The sequence below is a fragment of the Thalassophryne amazonica genome, chromosome 3 (genome assembly GCF_902500255.1).
Source record: "Thalassophryne amazonica chromosome 3, fThaAma1.1, whole genome shotgun sequence".
Taxonomy (NCBI): domain Eukaryota; kingdom Metazoa; phylum Chordata; class Actinopteri; order Batrachoidiformes; family Batrachoididae; genus Thalassophryne; species Thalassophryne amazonica.
Window position 1 is genome coordinate 80,480,705 of NC_047105.1, and position 24,517 is coordinate 80,505,221.

Genomic DNA, 24,517 nt, shown 5'->3' on the forward strand with positions numbered 1-24,517 from the left:
CGTACATACTTTCGGCATTATCTGTCTGCCTACTGTAATGACTAAAATATCCCTCCCTGCTCTCTGTTCTCCTTTTCAGAAACAGTCTGCTCCCCTGAGCCCTGATCTGTTTTTTTATTGTTTGTTTATTTATTGCTATTGCTTGTTTTATTTGTTTACAACTGTGCATATGTGTGTTTATGATGGTGTGGCATGGGGGGAAGCTGAGAACATGTGTATTATAGCTCTCGACTCTTTGTGAGTGTTTAAGACACATCAGATCATGTAAACAAACTGTATCAAAATTCATAAGGCCACATGCACAGTTAACAAATGAGGGAGGCAGGATTTTGTGACTGGCATAGTAAACATAGCGTCCTTACCCCTTCCATCTTCATTTCACACTCAAAAAACTGTATCCCTTAGCAACATAAGGCATCAAATTAGGCTGCATGGACTTGCAGACAGACAGACTTGCAGACAGACAGATCAGTTTCAAACAACCAAGATGGGTTTTCTGATGGGTCTAATGAAGTCTAATGACGTTTGAGCTATAAAAAAACCTTCCTCCTACTACTTCACTCTAGGCGTAGCCCAATTACCAGTTCCATGGTATACTGCTTTTTGAAAATACCAAGTTGCATAAACCATAAAAATATTGTATAAACAAACCAAACAACAACAACAAACCTGATATAGTTCAAGATGATTCACACCGCAAGCTTTGTGAAGGAGTACGAGACTATTTTGTTATCAATACAAAACAAAAATAAAAAATAAAAATACATGACCTTATCTTTGTGGAGGAAAGCTACCTAACACACACCTTGACACTTGCATGAATTTGATCCCCGCACTGGCACATGATCTTGCATGCCAATGAGTAAACCCGTCGTAAACTGTGTATGAACTGTGCGCGGCTGTGTGCCAGTGTGCAAAGAAAATTAAAAAATGTTCAAGATTTCTGGCACACATTAATTTTGTGCCACTTGCGTGAACTAGTCGTGAACATTGCGCAACTTATTCGAAATCATCTAAAATGAACTTAACTTTACAGATACATTATCTAACTCATAAGAAGGAATGAAAATGCAACTGTTTTACCAATCAATTACAATATATAATACAAATAATTACCTTTGAGCCCAAATTCCAAATGCGTTCTCCACAACACAGCACCTGCAGCAGTGGATAATTTCTCTGTGATTCTGTAAGCGATGAAAGAATGGTTTCATCAGCCAAGTTCTGAGAGCAAATGCGTCATCGGCTACGAAATGATTATTTTATACAGCGTGGCATCAAGGGGGACAAAGCGGGACGCACTGGCATGACCACTTGCGGGGCAGTGTGGGGATCAAATTCGTGCCTTAATTATAAGAGAAGAAACTACTAACTATGAGAGATGAAAAACATACCACCATCCACACCTCCTTGCTGAATTCAAGGTAACATTATTTTGAAATCAATGAGGAGCTGCTCTATTAATTAAGCACCATAGTCTTGATAACAAGGTAGACAACTCAGTTAATTAGCAAACTTAACACAAATGAACACTACGCCCCTCCCCAGCACACACCCATCAATGTCTGTGGTCAAATCTCACAGCAAAATGCAGAGTATGATATTAACATTCATCTAATTGTTGGACAGGTAGAAAAGCTGTTTGGACAACAGCACACTCTACTGCATATTCCAAATTAGACAAGCACAAATTTGGATTTAAAGTGGCCAAACTCTTTATTTTCTCCAAATTTTTGATGCAGAAGTCGACTACAAAAGAGATACATTTGTAGTCTGAAGTGTATGTCTGAGGACAATGCAAAGTCTTGTTTGCCTTTTTATTTGGAGGCGGGTGGGGTCGTTGGATGTTCTTCCTGCGTACAAATGAGAATAATAGTTGTGTACTTATAAACCTCTTGATGGAGTGTTCACTTGTAGCATTCAATTCAATTTCAATTTAATCAGCTTATAAAGCACCAAATCACAACAAAAGCTGTCTCAAGGCGCCTCACATAAAACAGTTCAACACAAAAAATTTAAATAAATAAAAATTACAAAATTCCAATACATAATTATAAACAGAAGTAAAATAATGAAACAGATAAGAAAATAAAAACTATTCATAAGAAAGAGAATAAAAATAGGTTTCAAGTCTTGACTTAAAAATGTCCACAGACTCCGGACTGCCTCACGGTCGCAGGAAGACCATTCCACAGAACGGGTGCACGATAAAGCATGTCTTGGAAGATAGAATTTGGTCAGAATATTTTATATTAATAAATATTACACAACACCAAATATGTAGTGATGACAGTGATGATAGATAGTGGTGACTAGATAAAATTCACACTTCAGTGAGCTTCCCAGCTAATTGTTTCACTAAAAGCTTCATGACCTGAAGCTTCATTCAGTAGCTCATTAAAAGTACTGACATCTACTGGTTAGATATTGTATGGCACATTTAATATATTACAATTTGGAGGTCCCATCGTACAATAAATGTGGCCATAAACCAAGCAATAATGTCGTCATTGCCTAGATGAGACTGACAGACACAGAGGAAGAAAACTGTTTAACACCCAGATACCAATACAGCACACACACAGCTCATTTCTCTTCTGATATCATATAAAATAGTTCAGGCAGATGGATGACTCAAGCACATGAACTGCTCTCATCATTAAGACAGACCGCAAACAATCTTCATTTATGAGAGAAATGTTTAATTGCATGACCTGTTATTTCTCTCATTAACTTTTAGTATGATGGGCAGAGTTCAAATAAGAGTGAACAGAACTCTGTCACTTTCTGCATAATTTATCAATATTTAATTTAGCCACAGGGCGGACCAATTTTTAGAGGGGACCATTCAGTCTGCGACACCGGGTTCACAACGACCGCCACCAGTGCTGTTGTCCAACAGGGTGCCGGTGGAAATTGGGTTACTGCTGTGCGAAGAAGAAAAGGAGGAAAATGTGTCCAGAAAATAGCAGAAGAAGAGGAAAACTAGAAGGGTGGAAGTGAGAGCCAGGACTTTGAATTTTGGCAGTATGACTAATAGCTGGCTGACATGATGGAGAGGAGAAAGGCAGACATATTGTGTATGCAAGAGACCAAGTGGAAGGGAAGTAAGACCAGGAACATAGGCGGTAGGTTCAAGTTGTTGTATCACAGTGAGGATAGGAAGAGAAATGGTGTCGGGGTTATTTTAAAGGAAGAGTATGTTAAGAGTGTGTTGGAGGTTAAATGAGTGTCTGACAGGGTGATGAGTGTAAAGTTAAAATTGAAGGGGTGATGATGAATATCATCAGTGCATATGTCACACAGATAGGTTGTGAGATGAATGAGAAAGATTATTTCTGGAGTGAGTTAGATGAGGTGGTGGAGAGTGTACCCAAGTATGAAAGAGTGGTGATAAGAGATGACTTACAGTAACTGGGCATGTTGGCGAAGGGAACAGAGGTGATGAGGAAATAATGGGTAGAGATTGTATCAAGGACAGGAATATGGAAGGGTAGATGGTAGTTGATTTTACAAAAAGGATGGAAATGGCTGTGGCAAACACCTACTTTAAAAAAACGGAGGAGCACAGGGTGATATATAAGAATGGAGGAAGGTACACACAGGTGGACTACATTCTTTGTAGGAGATGCAAGCTAAAAGAAATTAGAGACTGTACGGTGGTGGCAGGAGAGAGTGTATCTAGACAGCATAGGTTGGTGGTTTGTAGGCTGACTTTAGAAGTGAAGAAGAAGAAGAAGGAGAGAAGAGTGAGAACTCAAGAAAGGATCAGATGGTGGAAACTGAAGGAGGAAGATTGTTGTGTGAAATTCAGTGAACAGGTGAGAGAGGCACTGGATGAAGGGGAAATAATTTTGGACAACTGGAAAAGTACTGCAGATGTGGTGAGGGAGACAGCTAGGAAGGTACTGGGTGAAGAAAGTAGACAGGAGTACAAAGTGCGGTGGAAGGCAAAAAGAGAATTGGCAAAAGCTAAGGAAAAGGCATATAGCCAGCTGCACAAGAAGTTGAATAGTAAGGAAAGGACTGGCAAGACAAAGGGACAGAGCTGGAAAGGATGTGGCAGCAGGTTCGGGTCAATCAATCAAACAACTTTATTTTTCATATTTGTGTCATAAACATTTATCATGAAGAAGAAGGAACGGAAGGAAGATAAAGCTTGTATTTTCTGGTCCTTATAACACAAACAAAGTTAAAAAAAGTAAAACAAAAATAAAAGTAAAAAAGAAATCCATTTTGTTACCTCGATTCCCACCCCAATAGTTTCCTCATCAAGTCACCAAACATAAAAAAATATCAACATTAACATGATTGTCTTACATTTCAGCAGTTACATTCACTTTTCTTCTAACTTACTATATTCTCTCAGAATTTTATCCTTATCCATCCTTTTGAATCCAGAAACATTTGTACAACATTTAATTTCTTCATTCAATGCATTCCAAAGTTTAACTCCATAAACAGAGGGACACGTCTGTCTGATAGTTGTCTGTGCAAACACAGTCCAAAAATTATATTTATTCTATGGCAAACAACCCATGTAATAAAACTAAAATTTCTGGCAAATCATCTGGCAAACTTCGTGGCTTAGCCTTCCACATAATAAGTACAATTTTTAAGTCAACAAGATCCTTAAATTTTAGTTGAGTAGTTGCAATAAACAACTTATTGGTATGCTCTCTGTAACATTTTTTGATGATAATTCCAATGGCTCTTTATGTAACAGATACAAGGACTTAGTGGTATTGCTATATGTATTACCCCAGACTTCAGTGCAACATCTGAAGTATGAGAGAATCATTGAGCAAAGCAGCATATGCAACAAATTACAGTCAAACAAATCTTTTACTTTTAATCAAATTCCAATACTTTTACTAACTTTCCTTTTTATATAATCTATGTGGGCTTTTTGATTTAATTTTTCATCTAAAGCAACACCAAGAAACTTAACTACATTAACTCTTTCAATAATAACTCCACCAATGGTCATTCTCACATCACCACTCTTTCTCTGATTACCAAAAATCATATAGTTTGTTTTGTCCCAATTTAAAGACAACTTACCACTCAACAAAAATATAAACGCAACACTTTTGGTTTTGCTCCCATTTTGTATGAGATGAACTCAAAGATCTAAAACTTTTTCCACATACACAATATCACCATTTCCCTCAAATATTGTTCACAAACCAGTCTAAATCTGTGATAGTGAGCACTTCTCCTTTGCTGAGATAATCCATCCCACCTCACAGGTGTGTCATATCAAGACGCTGATTAGACACCATGATTAGTGCACAGGTGTGCCTTAGACTGTCCATAATAAAAGGCCACTCTGAAAGGTGCAGTTTTGTTTTATTGGGGGGGATACCAGTCAGTATCTGGTGTGACCACCATTTGCCTCATGCAGTGCAACACATCTCCTTCGCATAGAGTTGATCAGGTTGTCAATTGTGGCCTGTGGAATGTTGGTCCACTCCTCTTCAATGGCTGTGCGAAGTTGCTGGATATTGGCAGGAACTGGTACACGCTGTCGTATACGCCGGTCCAGAGCATCCCAAACATGCTCAATGGGTGACATGTCCGGTGAGTATGCCGGCCATGCAAGAACTGGGACATTTTCAGCTTCCAAGAATTGTGTACAGATCCTTGCAACATGGGGCCGTGCATTATCCTGCTGCAACATGAGGTGATGTTCTTGGATGTATGGCACAACAATGGGCCTCAGGATCTCGTCACGGTATCTCTGTGCATTCAAAATGCCATCAATAAAATGCACCTGTGTTCTTTGTCCATAACAGACGCCTGCCCATACCATAACCCCACCGCCACCATGGGCCACTCGATCCACAACATTGACATCAGAAAACCGCTCACCCACATGACGTCACACACACTGTCTGCCATCTGCCCTGAACAGTGTGAACCGGGATTCATCCGTGAAGAGAACACCTCTCCAACGTGCCAAACGCCAGCGAATGTGAGCATTTGCCCACTCAAATCGGTTACGACGACGAACTGGAGTCAGGTCGAGACCCCGATGAGGACGACGAGCATGCAGATGAGCTTCCCTGAGACGGTTTCTGACAGTTTGTGCAGAAATTCTTTGGTTATGCAAACCGATTGTTTCAGCAGCTGTCCGAGTGGCTGGTCTCAGACGATCTTGGAGGTGAACATGCTGGATGTGGAGGTCCTGGGCTGGTGTGGTTACACGTGGTCTGCGGTTGTAAGGCTGGTTGGATGTACTGCCAAATTCTCTGAAACGCCTTTGGAGATGGCTTATGGTAGAGAAATGAACATTCAATACACGAGCAACAGCTCTGGTTGACATTCCTGCTGTCAGCATGCCAAATGCACGCTCCCTCAAATCTTGCGACATCTGTGGCATTGTGCTGTGTGATAAAACAGCACCTTTCAGAGTGGCCTTTTATTGTGGGCAGTCTAAGGCACACCTGTGCACTAATCATGGTGTCTAATCAGCATCTTGATATGGCACACCTGTGAGGTGGGATGGATTATCTCAGCAAAGGAGAAGTGCTACTATCACAGATTTAGACTGGTTTGTGAACAATATTTGAGGGAAATGGTGATATTGTGTATGTGGAAAAAGTTTTAGATCTTTGAGTTCATCTCATACAAAATGGGAGCAAAACCAAAAGTGTTGCGTTTATATTTTTGTTGAGTGTATTTTCATTAAACCAATTTCTCAGTTTTGTCATGGTAAAGGTGATAAAAGATGTACATTTAATTTGCTGACAAGTGAGGAGAGTGTGTTGAGAAGGTGGAGGGAAAATTTTGAGGCGCTGATGAATGAAGAAAATGACAGAGAAAATGATGGATGATGTGGAGAGTGTAAAGCCCCGTTTACACATAGATGGTTTTGTCGATGGGTAGTACGTAGACCGAAGTTCACGGTAGTTCCGGCTGTTTTCGCGGTGGAAAGGGGCAGAGCATTTCGCCGGCGTTTTGACCGCCGTACTAGCCGCAAATACACGGATAAAATGCCGCTAAATCCGCCGAATAAAGCGGCGTTTTGACGCCGTAGCATCCGGCACACGTCAGGCATCGGGGGTTAATACCCAGTTCTATCCTTTACAATTGCAGGTTAAGACGCGCATGAGAACGGCGGTGTTCTGCTGCCGCCGATAATGCCCTGTGTACCGCTGGTTTTATCCAGGCAAATCCTGCGTTACTCCAGGAACTTTTGCATATAGGCACCGCCCCCAGAGTATAATAGGCTGAAGCAGCAGGAATACATGCCTCTGTCACTGCAGGAGGAGGGAGATCATCCTCAGCCTTTTCTTCTCCTTCCTTTTCCCCCTCCTCAACGTGTTGCTCCATCTTCACCACAGGCCTGCCCTCTGCTTCTGAACCAGACCTCTTGGTAAGTCCTTGCCGCTGCCAATTTTCTTTTAGGAGGCATACTGGAGCTTCTCTGCAAAAATATCTGGAGCTGGCCGAGAGTGAGAGGCCTGCATGCAGCGCGCTAGCGTTTTTCTATTGACCGCCGCCTATCGGCCGTTTGGGACGCCGTTAACCGGGAGGTGGCATTTAGAACGGCGTACTGTCCGCTAGCGCCACCATTTTGTCTGCCTCTGTCGCCGGTTAAAACGCCCTTGAGAACGCCGATGTGGGCTCTATCGCCATTTTACATGCCGTTGATTAGGGATACAACGGCGGCCGCCAATTACGGTGGTGTAAACTGCGGCACTACAGGAAGGGGCAGGATGAAACGGGGATTAAAAAGTATCAAACGCCGTTGTTCGCGTTGTCTCCGTCGTCACGTGAATTCTCCGGGAGCGCTCGCGGAATTATTCAACATGTTGAATAATTTTTTCATCGATTCCCGGTAAAGCCGGAACTAAACCACGCCCCCTAGTGCCAGCGTTAACAACGGCGTTTGATCCTTAAGATGGCCAAAAACTCTTCCGGGACGCTTCCGGGAGCTCTTACCGTCTATGTGTAAACGGGGCTTAAATCAGGAAGTACAAGAGATTACCAAGGATGAAGTGAGGGCAGCTATGAAAAGGATGAAGACTGGAAAGGCAATTGGCCAGATGGCATTCTGGTGGAGGCATGGAAATGTCTAGGAGAGATGGCAGTGGAGCTTAGCAATAATAATAACACTTGTGTTGGTCTTTGGACAGGGTATACAATAGGACCCTATAAAGTGGAGGCAATGATAATCTGAGGGTGCCTCTCACCTGTAAATGTATCATAATCTGACAAAATCAATTGCCCTACACCTTTACTGCTCATAGTTTTACTTTGTTGTTGTTATTGTTGTATTGCTATTTTTGCTTGTTTTTTACGTTTTCTGAACCTCATGCCCTTGAAATATCACAATAGATGTGGCTTATGTTTTAAGTCAGAAAGAGATGGTTTATGTTTCCTTCAGCATCATGTAAAAAAAAAAATCAGAGTTTATAAAATCAAAAGTGCTCAAATGTTAAAAGAGCTTTTAAACAGTCACGTTCACGTACAACAAAATATCTGATCTCATTTCCACAAAATGTGTCATTTTTATAAATTAGCATGGGGCTGAAAATTTGACTTTAGCCTCTGACCTATTGACCACTGATTAAATTCTAATGTATTCCTTCCCACCGTAGGTCCAATGTACATGCAAGTTTGATCACAATCGGATTATGATATTGTGCGTCGGTGCATCCGTAAAGTATTCACAGCGCTTCACTTTTTCCACATTTTGTTATGTTACAGCCTTATTCCAAAATAGAGTATATTATTTTTCCCCCTCAAAATTCTACTCACAAGATCCCATAATGACAACATGAAAGAAAGTTTTTTTATTTTTATTTTTACAAATTTCTTAAAAATCAAAAACTAAGAAATCACATGTACATAAGTATTTACACCCTTTGGTCAACACTTTGTTAATCCATCTTTGGTAGAAATTATAGCCTCAAGTCTTCTTGAATATGATGCCACAAGCTTGGTGCACCTATCTTTGGGCAGTTTTGCCCATTCCTCCTTGCAGCAACTCTCAAGCTCCATCAGGTTAGATGGGGAGCATCTCTCCAGAGATGTGAAATTGGCTTCATATTAGATTCACATATGGGCTCTGGTTGGGCCACTCAAGGACATTCACAGAGTTCTCCTGAAACCACTACTTTGATATCTTGGCTGTGTGCTTAGAGTCATTGTCCTGCTGAAAGATGAATCGTCGCCCCAGTCTGAGGTCAAGAGCGCTCTGGAACAGGTTTTCATCCAGGATGTCTCTGTACATTGCTGAATTCATCTTTCTCTTAATCCTGGCTAGTCTCCCAGTTCCTGCCAATGAAAAACATCCCCACAGCATGATGCTGCCATGACCATGCTTCACTATACAGATGGTGCCTGGTTTCCTCCAAACATGATGTCTGGCATTCATGCCAGAGAGTTCAATCTTTGTCTCATCCGACCAGAGAATTTTGTTTCTCGTGGACTGAGAGTCCTTCAGGTGCCTTTGGCCAAACTCCAGGCGGGCTGCCATGTGCCTTTTATTAAGGAATGACTTCTGTCTGGCCACTCTATCATACAGGCCTGACTGGTGGATTGCTGCAGAGATAGTTGTTCTTCTGGACGGTTCTCTTCTCTCCACAGAGGAATGCTGGAGCTCTGACAGAGTGACCATCGAGTCCTTGGTCACCTCCCTAATGAAGGCCCTTCTCCCCTGATCGCTCAGTTTAAATGGGCAGCCAGCTCTAGAAAGAGTCTTGGCGGGTCCGAACTTCTCCTATTTACAGATGATGGAGGTCACTGTGCTCATTGGGACCTTCAAACCAGCAGAAATCTTTCTGTGCCCTTCGCTCAATTTGTGCCTCAAAACAATCCTGTCTCGGAGGTCTACAGACAATTTCTTTGACTTCATGCTTGGTTTGTGCTCTGATATGCAGTCACAACTGTGGGACCTTATATGTAGACAGGTGTGTGCCTTTCCAAATCATGCCCCATCAACTGAATTTACCCCAGGTGGACTCCAATTAAGCTGTAGAGACATCTCAAGGATGATCAGTGAAAACAGGATGCACCTGAGCTCAATTTGAGCTTCATGGCAAAGGCTGTGAATACTTATGTACATGTGATTTCTTAGTTTTTATTTTTAATCAATTTGGAAAAATCTCAAAAAACATTTTTCACATTGTCATTATGGGGTACTGAGTGTAGAATTTGAGGGAAAAAATAATTTCATCCCTTTTGGAATAAGGCTGTAACAAGAAAATGTGGAAAAAGTGAAGCACAGTGGATACTTTCTGGATGCACTGTACATATACAATCCCTGGCAATAATTATGGAATCACCGGCCTCAGAGGATGTTCAATCAGTTGTTTAATTTTGTAGAAAAAAAGCAGATCACAGACATGAAACAAAACTAAAGTCATTTCAAATGGCAACTTTCTGGCTTTAAGAAACACTATAAGAAATCAGGAAAAAAAATTGTGGTAATCAGTAACGGTTACTTTTTTAGACAAAGCAGAGGGAAAAAAATATGGACTCACTCAATTCTGAGGAATAAATTATGGAATCACCCTGTAAATTTTCATCCCCAAAACTAACACCTGCATCAAATCAGATCTGCTCGTTAGTCTGCATCTAAAAAGGAGTGATCACACCTTGGAGAGCTGTTGCACCAAGTGGACTGACATGAATCATGGCTCCAACATGAGAGATGTCAATTGAAACAAAGGAGAGGATTATCAAACTCTTAAAAGAGGGTAAATCATCACGCAATGTTGCAAAAGATGTTGGTTGTTCACAGTCAGCTGTGTCTAAACTCTGGACCAAATACAAACAACATGGGAAGGTTGTTAAAGGCAAACATACTGGTAGCCCAAGGAAGACATCAAAGCGTCAAGACAGAAAACTTAAAGCAATATGTCTCAAAAATCGAAAATGCACAACAAAACAAATGAGGAACAAATGGGAGGAAACTGGAGTCAACGTCTGTGACCAAACTGTAAGAAACTGCCTAAAGGAAATGGGATTTACATACAGAAAAGCTAAACGAAAGCCATCATTAACACCTAAACAGAAAAAAACAAGGTTACAATGGGTTAAGGAAAAGCAATCGTGGACTGTGGATGACTGGATGAAAGTCATATTCAGTGATGAATCTCGAATCTGCTGCTGATGCTGGAACTTTTGTTTGGTGCCGTTCCAATGAGATTTATAAAGATGACTGCCTGAAGAGAACATGTAAATTTCCACAGTCATTGATGATATGGGGCTGCATGTCAGGTAAAGGCACTGGGGAGATGGCTGTCATTACATCATCAATAAATGCACAAGTTTACACTGATATTTTGGACACTTTTCTTATCCCATCAATTGAAAGGATGTTTGGGATGATGAAATCATTTTTCAAGATGATAATGCATCTTGCCATAGAGCAAAAACTGTGAAACCATTCCATGCAAAAAGACACATAGGTTCAATGTCATGGCCTGCAAATAGTCCAGATCTTAATCCAATTGAAAATGTTTGGTGGAAGTTGAAGAAAATGGTCCATGACAAGACTCCAACTTGCAAAGCTGATGTGGCAACAGCAATCAGACAAAGTTGGAGCCAGATTGATGAAGAGTACTGTTTGTCACTCATTAAGTCCATGCCTCAGAGACTGCAAGCTGTTATAAAAGCCAGAGGTGGTGCAACAAAATACTAGTGATGTGTTGGAGCGTTCATTTGTTTTTCATGATTCCATAATTTTTTCCTCAGAATTGAGTGATTCCATATTTTTTTCCCCTCTGCTTGGTCTAAAAAAGTAACCGTTACTGACTGCCACAATTTTTTTTTTCCTGATTTCTTATAGTGTTTCTTAAAGCCAGAAAGTTGCCATTTGAAATTACTTTAGTTTTGTGTCATGTCTGTGATCAACTGAATGAACATCCTCCAAGGCCAGTGATTCCATAATTTTTGCCAGGGGTTGTATATACAAAGATATTTATACTGAGATCAAGATGATTACAAGAACATGAGCGTTTTAATATACTCTATTAGTCACTAATAAAGAGTGAAAAAAAATCCTGGTGGCTATGGATCTTGAAGGGGTGCATGGTTGGCTATTTTGGCTCTGAGGCTACTCATTACAGAAATAAATAAAAACAAAGCTTTAAGTCAGACCTGATTTACCACTAAATTTGAATCCAGTCTTCCGTAACCCTAGTATTATGTCCTCACAAAATAACAGAAATCCATCCATTAGTTTTGCATGCAGGCACGCGCACACACATACACACACACACACACGAAGGGACCACCTTACCTCCTTCTCCTCTGTCAGATGGTTCAGACCTCAAATGGGTTTAATTAACCACTATGTTTCCACAAAAGCAAACACATGCACATACATGTGGGCACGTACACACGTGGATGTTTACCTATTTGAGCGAAATGTTCACAAAGCAGGATATGCAGATTACATTTCAGCATTTGCTGCAGAAAGTGGATGAAAATCTGCAGGGTGAAGTGATAGAGCACACGGGTGGAAAGGTGACAAAGATTGTACAAATAGAAAAAAGAAAAGGGGAAAAAAAGACAAAGATAGTTACAAAATTATCAAAAATGTCAGGGTTCAAATAAAATAAAAAATGGAACAAATTAATCTGACAGAGATAATGTGATTCTGACAGTGGTGCTGAAAAGACAGAGGAGGCAGTAGTGTCTCTAGAAGCAGCAGGTGTGCCACACACACTGAACAATTCAAAAAGACTTTCCACAGCGGAAGCAAAGCAAGCAACAGACCATGGAAGAACTATATTTATGCACTTAGTCACTGTTATGCATCAATGCATTCAAAGTGTGAAGAATTTTTTTCCCCACAGTTGTTTTAAGAATTTTTCATTTAATGATTTTATATTGATTTAATCATTTCTTTTTTCTTTTTCCTCACAAATCAATTATTTTAATAGGTTTAGGTTTACTGTTCATTGTCCAACATGGCTGCAAACCGCCCCAGTGCACGCTGAAGGTCCTGATTTGACGAAGCCAACAGAACTACATCATCCGCAAACAGCAGAGACGAGATTCTGTGGTTCCCAAACCAGACCCCCTCTACACCCTGGCTGCGCCTAGAAATTCTGTCCATAAAAATAATTAACAGAACCGGTGACAAAGGGCCAGGGCTTCTCTTGCAGCCGAGTGTGAAGCGTCCGGGATGAAAATCAGCACCTCCAAATCCGAGGCCATGGTTCTCGACCGGAAAAAGGTGCTTTGCCCTCTTCAAGTCGGTGGAGTGTCCTTGCCTCAAGTGGAGGAGTATAAGTATCTCGGGGTCTTGTTCACGAGGGACGGATGGAGCGTGAGATCGACAGACGGATCGGTGCAGCATCTGCAGTGATGCGGTCGCTGTATCGGACCGTCATGGTGAAGAGAGAGCTGAGTAGGGGGGCAAAGCCCTCGATTTACCGATCGATCTACGTTCTGATCCTCACCTATGGTCATGAGATTTGGCTCATGACTGAAAGAACGAGATCGCGAGTACAAGCGGCCGAGATGAGTTTCCTCTGCAGGGTGGCTGGGCGCTCCCTTAGAGATAGGGTGAGGAGCTCGGTCACTTGGGAGGAGCTCGGAGTCGAGCCGCTGCTTCTCCACGTCAAAAGGAGTCAGTTGAGGTGGCTCGGGCATCTTTTCCGGATGCCCCCTGGACGCCTCACTGGAGAGGTGTTCTGGGCACGTCCCATTGGAAGGAGGCCCCAGGGAAGACCCAGGACACGCTGGAGGGACTACATCTCTCGGCTGGCTTGGGAACGCCTTGGGGTTCCCCCGGAGGAGCTGGTGGAGGTGTGTGTGGATCGGGAGGTCTGGGCGGCTTTGCTTGAGCTGCTGCCCCCGCGACCCGACTCCGGATAAAGCGGAAGAAAATGGATGGATGGATGGATGGATGTCCAACATGGCCTGCAAGTATACTCAGGTTTGGTATGGACAGTTCTGCCGTTACATTTCTGCATTGATTTTTTTTTTCTAGCTAAAGAACCCATGTCCTTTGACTGTCAGTAAAGCTGAGGGGATACTGTCAAGCAGAAAGAACAGAGTTCTTTACTCAATAAAGTCAAATGAACTGCCATCCAAACATTTAACATTTCTGCACAGAAAAAAAATTACTGACACCAGTTTCAAAGAATCACCATTACACTGCAACACTGCATGTGAATCACAATGTGTGCCACCTTCTAAACAGTCTATAAATAGCCAGTGAAGAGACACCCTTGTTCAGAGTCAATATGTGAAATTCATTCCTGCTTTGCTCCAATTACAGCTTTGCTTCTGGTGCAGAAGGTGGCTCACAGGACATGATGTGAAACTAGCAAGGAAAGGAAAAGTAGCTCATCAGCCCCAACACACATTCCAGCTATACCCATAACACAAGAAGACAATGAACCAATATCATCAGTAATAACCACAGTGCACAACTTCCTCTTTCCTTTTAATCACTTTGCACAACTCTTAGTGTTTATTGGCAATGCCCTCTGAATGAAAACAACCATCACTGTTTCCATATCACATTTCTTACACCTTAAGATCGGTTTACAGGTAAACCTTTAATGTTCAGTACTGGCACTTGTTAACACTTGTGCAATCGTACAGTAGCTCAGTTTATCTCACATACAATGCTGCAAAGGGCTTTCTGCCTGTCTAAGAAGACTGCTGATCTGTAGTTGTACATGCTACAAAACTATAAATATAAGCATTTCACATGCATAATATGCTGTAAAATAAATACATATTTACATGTACTGCACAAGCAAAAATTCACTGTCAGACAAAGAGATAACACATTTACTCAACCTGTCATACAAGTACTGCCAGTGCAACAATATAATAATCCAAAAACACAAAAGATATCTCAATAGTCCACTCAGTTTACACTTTCACTTCTCACATTCACATGCATTTATTTTGGCATGAAGGAGCACTGCTTATCATGTGTTAGCTGATTTTCACTGTCACAGGCTTTGCTGAGACATTGTCTCCATTTGGCATCAAGTAATAACAAACCATTATGTTGGTCAACAAAACCATTTAAAGGTTGCAGAACCTCATCCCTGTCCTACCACCCAGTTTGACTTTAAAACGGGGACGTCATGCTCTGAGGTGACAGTGTTCACCACGGCATCACTGTGCCAACATCATCTCAGTTCTTAGTCTGATGTCAGCTATGCAGCAGTGTCTCCTTGTGGTGTGACATAATATAAGTATTTGGGTCACAGCAGTATTTCTCTGTGGCAATGGTTGCCAGTCCTCGTGTATGCCTGACGTGCATGTTTTCCATTTCTCCCTGCTCTTTTCACACATCATTAGTTGGATCAGGTGTGTTCAAGCAATCACAAGTGAGAGGAGAGCAGGGATTACTGGAAAACATGCACAGCAGGTTACAAAAAACAAAAAACAAAACAAAAAAAATATTTGGGAACCGCTACTCGACAGTAACAAAAGATGAAAATTTAAAAAAGATGAAATTTAGGAAATTTTCGAAAACTCTGTCCATTACTTTGTGAGTCACTCCATTTACAGTTAACCATAACGACAAAGGATCACATATAATCATCTCCATAAGGGATGTGGTCTACGAGTGGTCTCGTATATGTGGATGTGGTCTCGTATAATGCAAAAATAACGACACAACTCTCGAAAAGTTACACAGTTCATCAGTTTACAAGCTACAGTTCATATAGTTATTGCTTCTTCAGCTAAATCCATGTTCATTTCTTCAAATCAATGAAAATCTTAACTGATTCAACAGCAAATTACCATGAAAGAAGCTCAGACTGTTAATACAAGTACACCCCACAGAGCAGCCGTGCACAATTTATAATACATATAAACATGGGTTCTTACCAGGGGCAAGCAATTCTCTTACTATTCCACTGACATGTCGTATCCAAGAGAAATCTGCTCCTCCATGTGTTAGCGTGTACACTCAGTGAGACAGAAAGCTGTTTGCTGACTGGGACCAACTAACAAGTGCATGCTGGGTGAGACGCCACTCCTCCCTTCACAGGCGGCATTACAGTACAGTGAGTGACTGTCACTATTAGTCACCATTCCTTCCTCCCCGTCTCTAACCACCAGCGCAGCTTCCTATTCCTCCTCCGCCTCCTCCCACACTTCTCCTCTTCCCCTAAATTAGCCTGAAGGCCATAGCCTGGGGTAACAGCAAGGGGGGCCGTCCAGTAAGACCCACTCCCTCCCCTGCCCTCATGCAGTACCCTTACTTCAGTTGAGTCTTCTTGCTTAAGCAGTATACGATACATACATACAAATGACAAACACAGTTCCCCCACATTTGCGTGCACACATCCACATATCCTGTGGAGCAATTCCTCATTTGTCTGCTGCATCACAGTGTGTGTGCGGGCGTGTGGTCTTATGAAGTATAGTGAAAATGAAACACCATGGTCAACAAATTTTAGTTTTTTCCTGCATGAACTTTGAGAACTGATTTGGAGTAATTTTTGGACCCTGAATCATAATCTGAGCTCAGATTTCCTCGATCACAAATCATGTCTGATCGTCTCGATCATGTCTGGAAACAGCTGTTTTTCTAACTTCATGCCTACTTCTCGTATCAAGCATTGAAGCAAAAGCTTCAAAGGCATAGTTTTTAAACTATGTTTGTGAAATGTGAACAAAGAGCCATAATATCATTTATGGCACGCAGAGGTGTTTGAGACTGCAGCTTTTGCTTCAATGCTTGATACGAGAAGTAGGCATGAAGTTAGAAAAACAGCTGTTTCCAGACAGTAAGTAGTAAGGTTAAGAAATGTTGTCATTTTCAAACATGTTTTGACTGTACCTGCATTAGTTTCTTAACAGGAGTGTTTGTTATTGTGTGACAGGTTCAGCAATTTACAGTTTAGTGAAGACTTTGCCCCGATTCTTCTTTATGCTAAGGTATTTAACATGTCTACGACTTTGAAGCGAAAGGAAGTGCTGCCATGACCCAGATATTTTCTGTTATACCTGTGGTTGCTTCACTTTATCACCTCAAAGACGTAACATCAATACTTTTATCAAAGAGTGTATCTTGTTTATTTTGGAGTACCACTTGGTGACCAGGACAAAAATTGGGCGCCTCACCAAGTTTGCACAACTTGTGCCGAAACACTGAGATCCTGATCTCAAGGAAAGAATGCTAAGTTCAAATTTGTTGAGCCAATGGTTTGGAGAAAACCAAAAAACACTTAGATGACTGATATTTCTACCTTGTAAACATAAAGGGATTTAATAAGAAAACAAACAATACTTGCAATACTCCAGCGTACAATCTGCTATACGACTGGTTCCCCACAGTGATGAAACACCTGTACCCATTTTCACCAAGCTCCCATTGGTGAAAACGTTCATGAGGATGAGTTTACTTCTTCCACATCTTCATCCACTTATAATGATGAAGAAGAAGAGGAGGTATGGAATGCACATCAAGTTTTACTGTACAGCCAGTCCTACTACTGATCGTTTTAAAGTGACAGCGTGTATTGTTTGCATGCTTTTGGTTTAAAGGTGCAAATTTAATTCTGCGAGAAAGACATAAAACAAAGAAAAAATTTGCTTTTCAGTGGTGCCCTACCTGTGATAATGCTCCAGATTGTATTTTTTCAATATACTGAACTTTAGTATTTGTATACTGCGGTCAATAATGCTCACAAGGGGTGCAAGCAACTTTAGTATTTGTATACTGCGGTCAATAATGCTCACAAGGGGTGCAAGCATAAAAGTAGTTTTGGAAATGCATTCATAAGGGAGCAGCTGCCTTCAATTGCAAAGACTATTTCATATATGGGTGCTTAAACACAATGTTTTATCTTTCTGCAAAAAATATAAATAAAAAAAAATGTTGTTTTCATATCTCGAAAACCTGATGTGATTGCCAAAAACTAACACCAGACTCAGATTCAGTGCCCCCAAATTACCCTGAACCCATTGGAAAAACTCCATGCAAAAAAAATCATGTTGACCAGTGTTATATACCCATTCTGGACCCCAAAAATTACACACACCTGACACATCAATTTTAGAAATTATAGAAAGCAAAAAGACTGAAACAAACCTGTACTAATTGCTCAACAGAGCAGCAACATCTACAAATATGGTGACCGGTTTTTTATGGATTGTATGCCTACTCAACTTTAACCCGTAGTTTCCAAATAAAATACATTAGATAATGGTTAATTTGTTACTCTTTTAATGAAAGTCCTGCTTGCTGCATTGGAGACCAGTAAGAATAGGTGTGAGAATAATAATAATAATAATAATAATAATGATAATAATTAAAAACTCCAGACACAATGTGAAAATATCAGACAGAGAGCACTTAAGCATGGTTTACACATAGACGGTTTTGTCGGCGGGTAGTACGTAGACTGAAGTTCGCGGTAGTTCCGGCTGTTTTCACGGTGGAAAGGGGCGGAGCATTTCGCCGGCATTTTGACCGCCGTACTAGCCGCAAATACGCGGATAAAACGCCGCTAAATCCGCCGAATAAAGCAGCGTTTTGACGCTGTAGCATCCGGCACACGTCATGCAACGGGGGTTAATACCCAGTTTTATCCTTTACAATTGCAGGTTAAGACGCGCATGAGAATGGCTGTGTTCTGCTGCCACCGATAATGCCCTGTGTACCGCTGGTTTTATCCAGGCAAATCCTGCGTTACTCCAGGAACTTTTGCATATAGGCACCGCCCCCAGAGTATAATAGGCTGAAGCAGCAGGAATACATGCCTCTGTCACTGCAGGGGGAGGGAGATCATACTCAGCCTTTTCTTCTCCTTTTCCCCTTCTCAACGTGTTGCTCCATCTCCACCACAGGGCTACCCTCTGCTTCTGAACCAGACCTCTTGGTAAGTCCTTGCCGCTGCCAATTTTCTTTTAGGAGGCATAATGGAGCTTCTCTGCAAAAATATCTGGAGCTGGCCGCGAGTGAGAGGCCTGCATGCAGCGCGCTAGCGTTTTTATATTGACCACCGCCTATCGGCCGTTTGGAACACCGTTAACCGGGAGGTGGCGTTTAGAACGGCGTACTGTCCGCTAGTGCCGCCGTTTTGTCTGCCTCTGTCGCTGGTTAAAATGCCTTTGAGGACGCCGATGTGGGCTCTATCGCCGTTTTACACGCCGTTGATTAGGGATACAACGCCGGCCGCCAATTACGGCGGTGTAAACTGCGGCACTACAGGAAGGGGCAGGATGAAACGGCGATTAAAAAGTATCAAACGCCGTTGTTCGTGTTGTCTCCGTCGTCACGCAAATTCTCCGTGAGCGCTCCCGGAATTATTCGACATGTTGAATAATTTTTCGACGATTCCCGGTAAAGCCGTAACTAAGCCACGCCCCCTAGTGCCGGCGTTAACAACGGCGTGTGATCCTTAAGACGGCCAAAAACTCTTCTGGGAGCTCTTACCGTCTGTGTGTAAACGGGGCTTTAATCACAGAGTACTAAGACCTTCTATCCTTGTCCTTCAGAATTATACTACTACAACAGTCACACTTATGGAACAGTGTATTATATCATAGAGATTCAAATGAATTATTTAAGGGCAGCATGCTGGTGAAAGAAAACCCTGGATTCAAACTCAACTCAGCTTGGCTGCTTTTGTCAACATGGCACTCTGTTTCACTGACATGGTCATTGGTTGCTCTGTATGACCAGTCAGAGGCTGGTTAATTTGTTTTACATATTTTGACAAAAGAAGTGCACTGCAAGACATATTTCCAAGAAATGGTCATAACATAAATCATTCAGCCACAAGTCTTTCTGCTTCCTCTCCTCTCCATCATACCCGTTGCAGCATCAATAAAACTTTTTTCCGTGTAATATTATACCCAAATTACTGTCACTCATGAAAGTCTGAATGCAGCCACAATCACTGGTATTAAAATGCCACTCAGTATGTTGTGCCTATCACAACAGAGAACACCCAGCATGGTTCAGCAGCACCAGCTGACAAGAATCCCTTGTTTGTACACAAAGCATTCATCAGTGGGCTCGCTTCACATCTCATAGTGACTGTAGAGTATTTACAGGGCTATTTTGATCCAAGGGCAGGACCAGCCAATAAGCTTGTAGTTTATTGGCTCGGAAAAGTGTATTCCTGTCAAATCTGGCCAATTGCAAGTTGCACGTGTAGGAGCAGTGATAATTAACCAAGGCAGTGTTGTATGCTTGACAGTGGCCTATTGAGGAGGTAAGATCCAGACATGTGCACACACACACACCTTACTTCCTTCCTTCCCGTCAAGGATTTTTGACAGGAACACATAATGCCATTTTTGGAAAAACACTGCAATGTCCAACCCAGTCTCACGGCAGTTTGTGGTGGTATTACGAAAAGTACATTCATCTATGGGTTCATGACAGGGGCATGAAAATGGACTGCTTTTCATGACAGGGGCACAAAATGTGGTGTAACGGGAGAGTCTGGGGGGTTATAGTTGGGGCCAGGGGAGAGTAGACACTTACACTATCATTATGGTTAGTGTTAGGACAAGGGAAGGATTATAAATAGCAAAATAAAAAAACATGCCACAAAAATCAGGCATGACAGAGGCATGAAAAAAATGTGAGACTGGGCTACAATGTCACATTTATATCCTGACCAGAATTTCAGTATTGTACATGTTCTGCTGCAGCCAATCGGACTGCTCATTCTTATCACGTGATGCTTCTGAAGCAATGAGCATGTGATGTACATATATTTGTTTTTATTTCTTCTTATTCAGTGGGTAACTGGACATCACATGCATGCACCAAAAAACAGAAAATGTACCACTGTTAAAACAATATTATACATAAATATTGTAGTCAGTCATTATTTAGAACAGGCATCAATACTGGCCATGCACACATTGTTGGCCCATAACTGTACACTGCTGGAAATGAGCCGTTGTGTTTAGGATGAGAGGGCTCATGGACATTGCCATTTTTACCAGGGAACATTCCTGTGATCTGTTTCATAGTGTGAAAATTCTCCACTGTGACTGGTACAGCTGTTCACACAGGTGAGAGAAAAGAAATATTCTCATTTATATTTCATGTCTACCAGCCCATTTGTGTATAGTGAAAATGAACCGCATAACAGAGTAAACGGATGATGGAGGCCACTGTGCTCACTGGGACTTTCTAAGCTTTTCTGGGGACAGAACGACTGCATCGTATTGAAGGGAGGATGGATAGGGTCAGGTATCGTGAGATTTTGACAAACAACCTCCTTCCCTCAGTAAGAGCATTGAAGATGGGTCATGGCTGGGTCTTCCAGCATGACAATGACCCCAAACACACAGCCAGGGCAACTAAGGAAGGAGGGGCTCTGTAAGAAGCATTTCAAGGTCCTGGAGTGGCCTGGCCAGTCTCCAGACCTGAACTCAATAGAAAATCTTTGGAGAGAGCTGAAACTCGAAACCTGAAAGATCTGGAGATCTGCATGGAGGAGTGGACCAAAATCTCTGTTGCAGTGTGCAAACTTGGTGAAGAACTACAGGAAAAGTGTGACCTCTGGAACTGCAAACAAAGGTTTCTGTACCGAATATTAAGGTCTGTTTTTCTATTATATCAAATACTTATTTCATGCAATAAAATGCAAATAAATTATTTAAAAATCATTCAATGTGATTTTCTGACTTTTATTTTTAGTTTTTATTTATTGATTGATACAGCTGTCCCATTAGTTAACCCTCTGGGGTCAGAGGGCATTTCTTGGACAGTTCACTCGCCTGGCATAAATGTTTTATTATTGCTGTTAACAGCTCTCCCTGCATCCCACAATCAAGTTTTATGCCTCTTTTTTTCAGGACAACCTGTGCTTTCAGAATATATATGATTTTGTTGTGTTTTATAAGTGTAATAAAGGTTTACAATAAAAAATAAGCAAGGAAAAAATAAAGCAAAAAATAATTTTCCACACACATTTATTCAAAACACATAGTAAACTATAATAAACAACTGTTTTGACACTTTACAAAAGTAATTTGAGGTCTTGTGTGAAAATCTGTACTACAAAAAGGTTCAAACAATAAACACAAATGCACATTTTGAACAATATATACAAAATCGTCTATGTGTTTTGTTGTCCACTGATATGGTAAACAGTGCTTTACGCAGAGAAAGCAAGAGTTATCCAGTAACATTCACATGCAAACTGTTGGCGCAATCCTGATAGTTACACACTCTTTGTTTGAGCATGTGAAATTGTCATCAGAGGCTCTCCGTGTGGTCCTGCTTTCACTGATCGCTGTGCGTAATGGCGCAGGGCACACTGAGTATGTACTAATAGTATGTACTCATTGGAGCACACAGGGGGCTATTCAAACGGGCCAACTAGTAACATATCACTCCTGAAAACGATCTTTGGCTTTTCACGTGAGGTAAATGTGCCCTACGATTGGATTTTGGAAAACCATGTGACGGTGAACCAATTCCGATCGGACACTCACATTGCGCACGTCAGCACACAGCTTCTATGAGGAGTACAAAGATGGCCGATGGCTGGCTCAAAATTCCGGAGTTAACTTTTCAGCAAAAAAAAAAAGTACGTTTCTGTCTCATATCATTCAAAAGTTATTTGTAATTTAGTAAAGCTTGGTCTTAGCCGTCGTATACAAGTGTTTAAAGACACTTTTAAAACTGCTCTGGAAGAACACAAGCTTTTCTAATTCTGTTGCTACTGCCAAAAACCTGAAACCATTGGTTCACAAAGAATACACTACATAAAATATGTTAAAGGAGTGCAGAGAGGAGAGTATCCCACAAACAGGCTGTGGACATTCATGGTGTTGATGGTCTTCAATATTTCTACAAAGACCTCAGAAGGTAGAAGTGTGTGTCATTTGTTCTGGACCTCTACAGTTGCAGTGAGCTGTATGTCCAGACCACCACAGACCACCTCTGTAGTTCAACCTACAAAACATACACAACAGCACAGCTACAGTGCAAGTCTCAGCTGAGCTGGCATTCTAACAAGAAGCACACGGACCAACACTAGTCGAAAGAGGATATGAGACACTGGAATGGAGCAAAGATGAGGAAGAAAAGTCACACATTCAGCATATGTCCTAAAATGTCCTACCCACACCCACCTTGAATCATGGGTCATTGTGTCACTTATCACATGCAATGCTGTCTTTCCTATGACTTTCAAGAAAAACTCCCAAGCTTTTGAGACACGCATGCAGTGAATTTCAACTGTTTGTTTCAAAGGGGAATCCTGTAAACACTTCCGCATACAAGACTATTTCCTGGTTTTGTCATGAAGCAGAAAAAATGAACAACTCCTGGGAGACCTTTCCACATGGAAAACATTAGAAGCTGTGTTTACACACACCTGATGCTCTTTCACACTCGAGTACATCCACTGAGCCAGTGTGCCGTGTGAGCGTGTCCGTGTGTAACCATGTTTGCCTGAAGAAAATTAACCCCATGACTAACACAAGCAGACATGAGTCCAATGAGGCTGAAGACGCGTGTATGCCCAGCGCAACTTTCCATATACACAGCAAACAAGACACAATGCTGGCAATAATTTGTGCATTGCAGCAAGATCAGGATTTATTGGAGGCTGCAAAAAAATGTATGTTTGCTTGATAAATCACTTGAATAAATCAGCAGATCAAATAATCATTACAGTTCTAGTTGTGTATGTCCCACATGAACATACGTCTGCTCAGAAAACACTCAATACAAAAAAAGTAGGCCGGTACATCCAGAGTTTATAACCTGCACAAGTTAAAAAAAATGTCTTGCAGAGCAATATAAATATACACATTTCCCAAAACATTTTTACATGTAGTATTTGCACAAAAAAATGTTTTGATACATTTTAACATTGGAATGAACCGGTTCTCACATCAGAGGGCCCACGGCTCTCCATGAACAATCTTGCCTGAAGACAGGGTAGGTCAATGCCCAAGCATGGCCCACCCCAATAAAATGTCTAATTTCATCACAAATAACTCACCTGTTTGTGTCCACTTTTTGTCCTTTTTGCATTCATTAACTGTATTTCATGTCATTTACTTCAATTTCAGGTGGATGTTTAACCAGCTTATTTCAAAAAAAGGTGGTGGACCGATGTTTGGCCCTGTGGCCTCCAAAGGGCAAATATAAGAAGGTGGCGTAACTACATATGCACACCTGATGAATATCAAGCGATCAAAACATTGTACATGTGTATCTAACAATGAAAATATCTTGAAGGAATTCAACAGATTGTTCAAAACATTTTTTAAGTGATTTTTCTACTTTTATTGGCCTTTCACACTTCACACCAAGTGCAGAAACGCACCACACATTGCTCTAAAACCCATTATTTTAATATGAAGCTTTGCGCAAATGCTGCATTGTGGCACTATGTGCAAAACCAGAGATTGCACGATGCTCTGCTGTGAGTGCGCACTGCCACTTGACGTCAAACTCACAGCAGTCAAAGTTCAACTGAATCCAAATTGCATCGCTGCGTGCTGTCAAAGTTCGGCACGTGCAATAGAAATGAGGCATCAGGCCAAAACATGGACGACAACAGAATGCAGAAATGTG

At 41.4% G+C, this 24,517-nt stretch overlaps 2 protein-coding genes across 5 annotated transcripts in view; both read right to left on the minus strand.

The window, feature by feature from the left end:
- The window catches only part of tfeb (transcription factor EB), an 89,732-nt gene that overhangs the window by 54,762 nt on the left and 10,453 nt on the right, over window positions 1-24,517 (minus strand). Inside the window, exon 1 of one of the 4 annotated variants that reach the window (XM_034166931.1) lies at window positions 15,832-16,067. The exons of 2 other annotated variants lie outside the window; for them this stretch is intronic. The gene's annotated coding sequence lies outside the window, so the exon portion shown is untranslated. Of the gene's footprint in view, window positions 1-12,374; window positions 12,491-15,831; window positions 16,068-24,517 lie in introns of those variants that run through there. One more of the 4 variants, XM_034166929.1, reaches the window with a different exon arrangement.
- Window positions 19,031-24,517, minus strand: part of tmem183a (transmembrane protein 183A) — a 33,458-nt gene continuing 27,971 nt past the window's right edge. Inside the window, exons 9-10 of the transcript XR_004559629.1 lie at window positions 21,383-21,389; window positions 19,031-19,042 (exon numbers count right to left, since the gene is read on the minus strand). The gene's annotated coding sequence lies outside the window, so the exon portion shown is untranslated. The remainder of the gene's footprint in view (window positions 19,043-21,382; window positions 21,390-24,517) is intronic.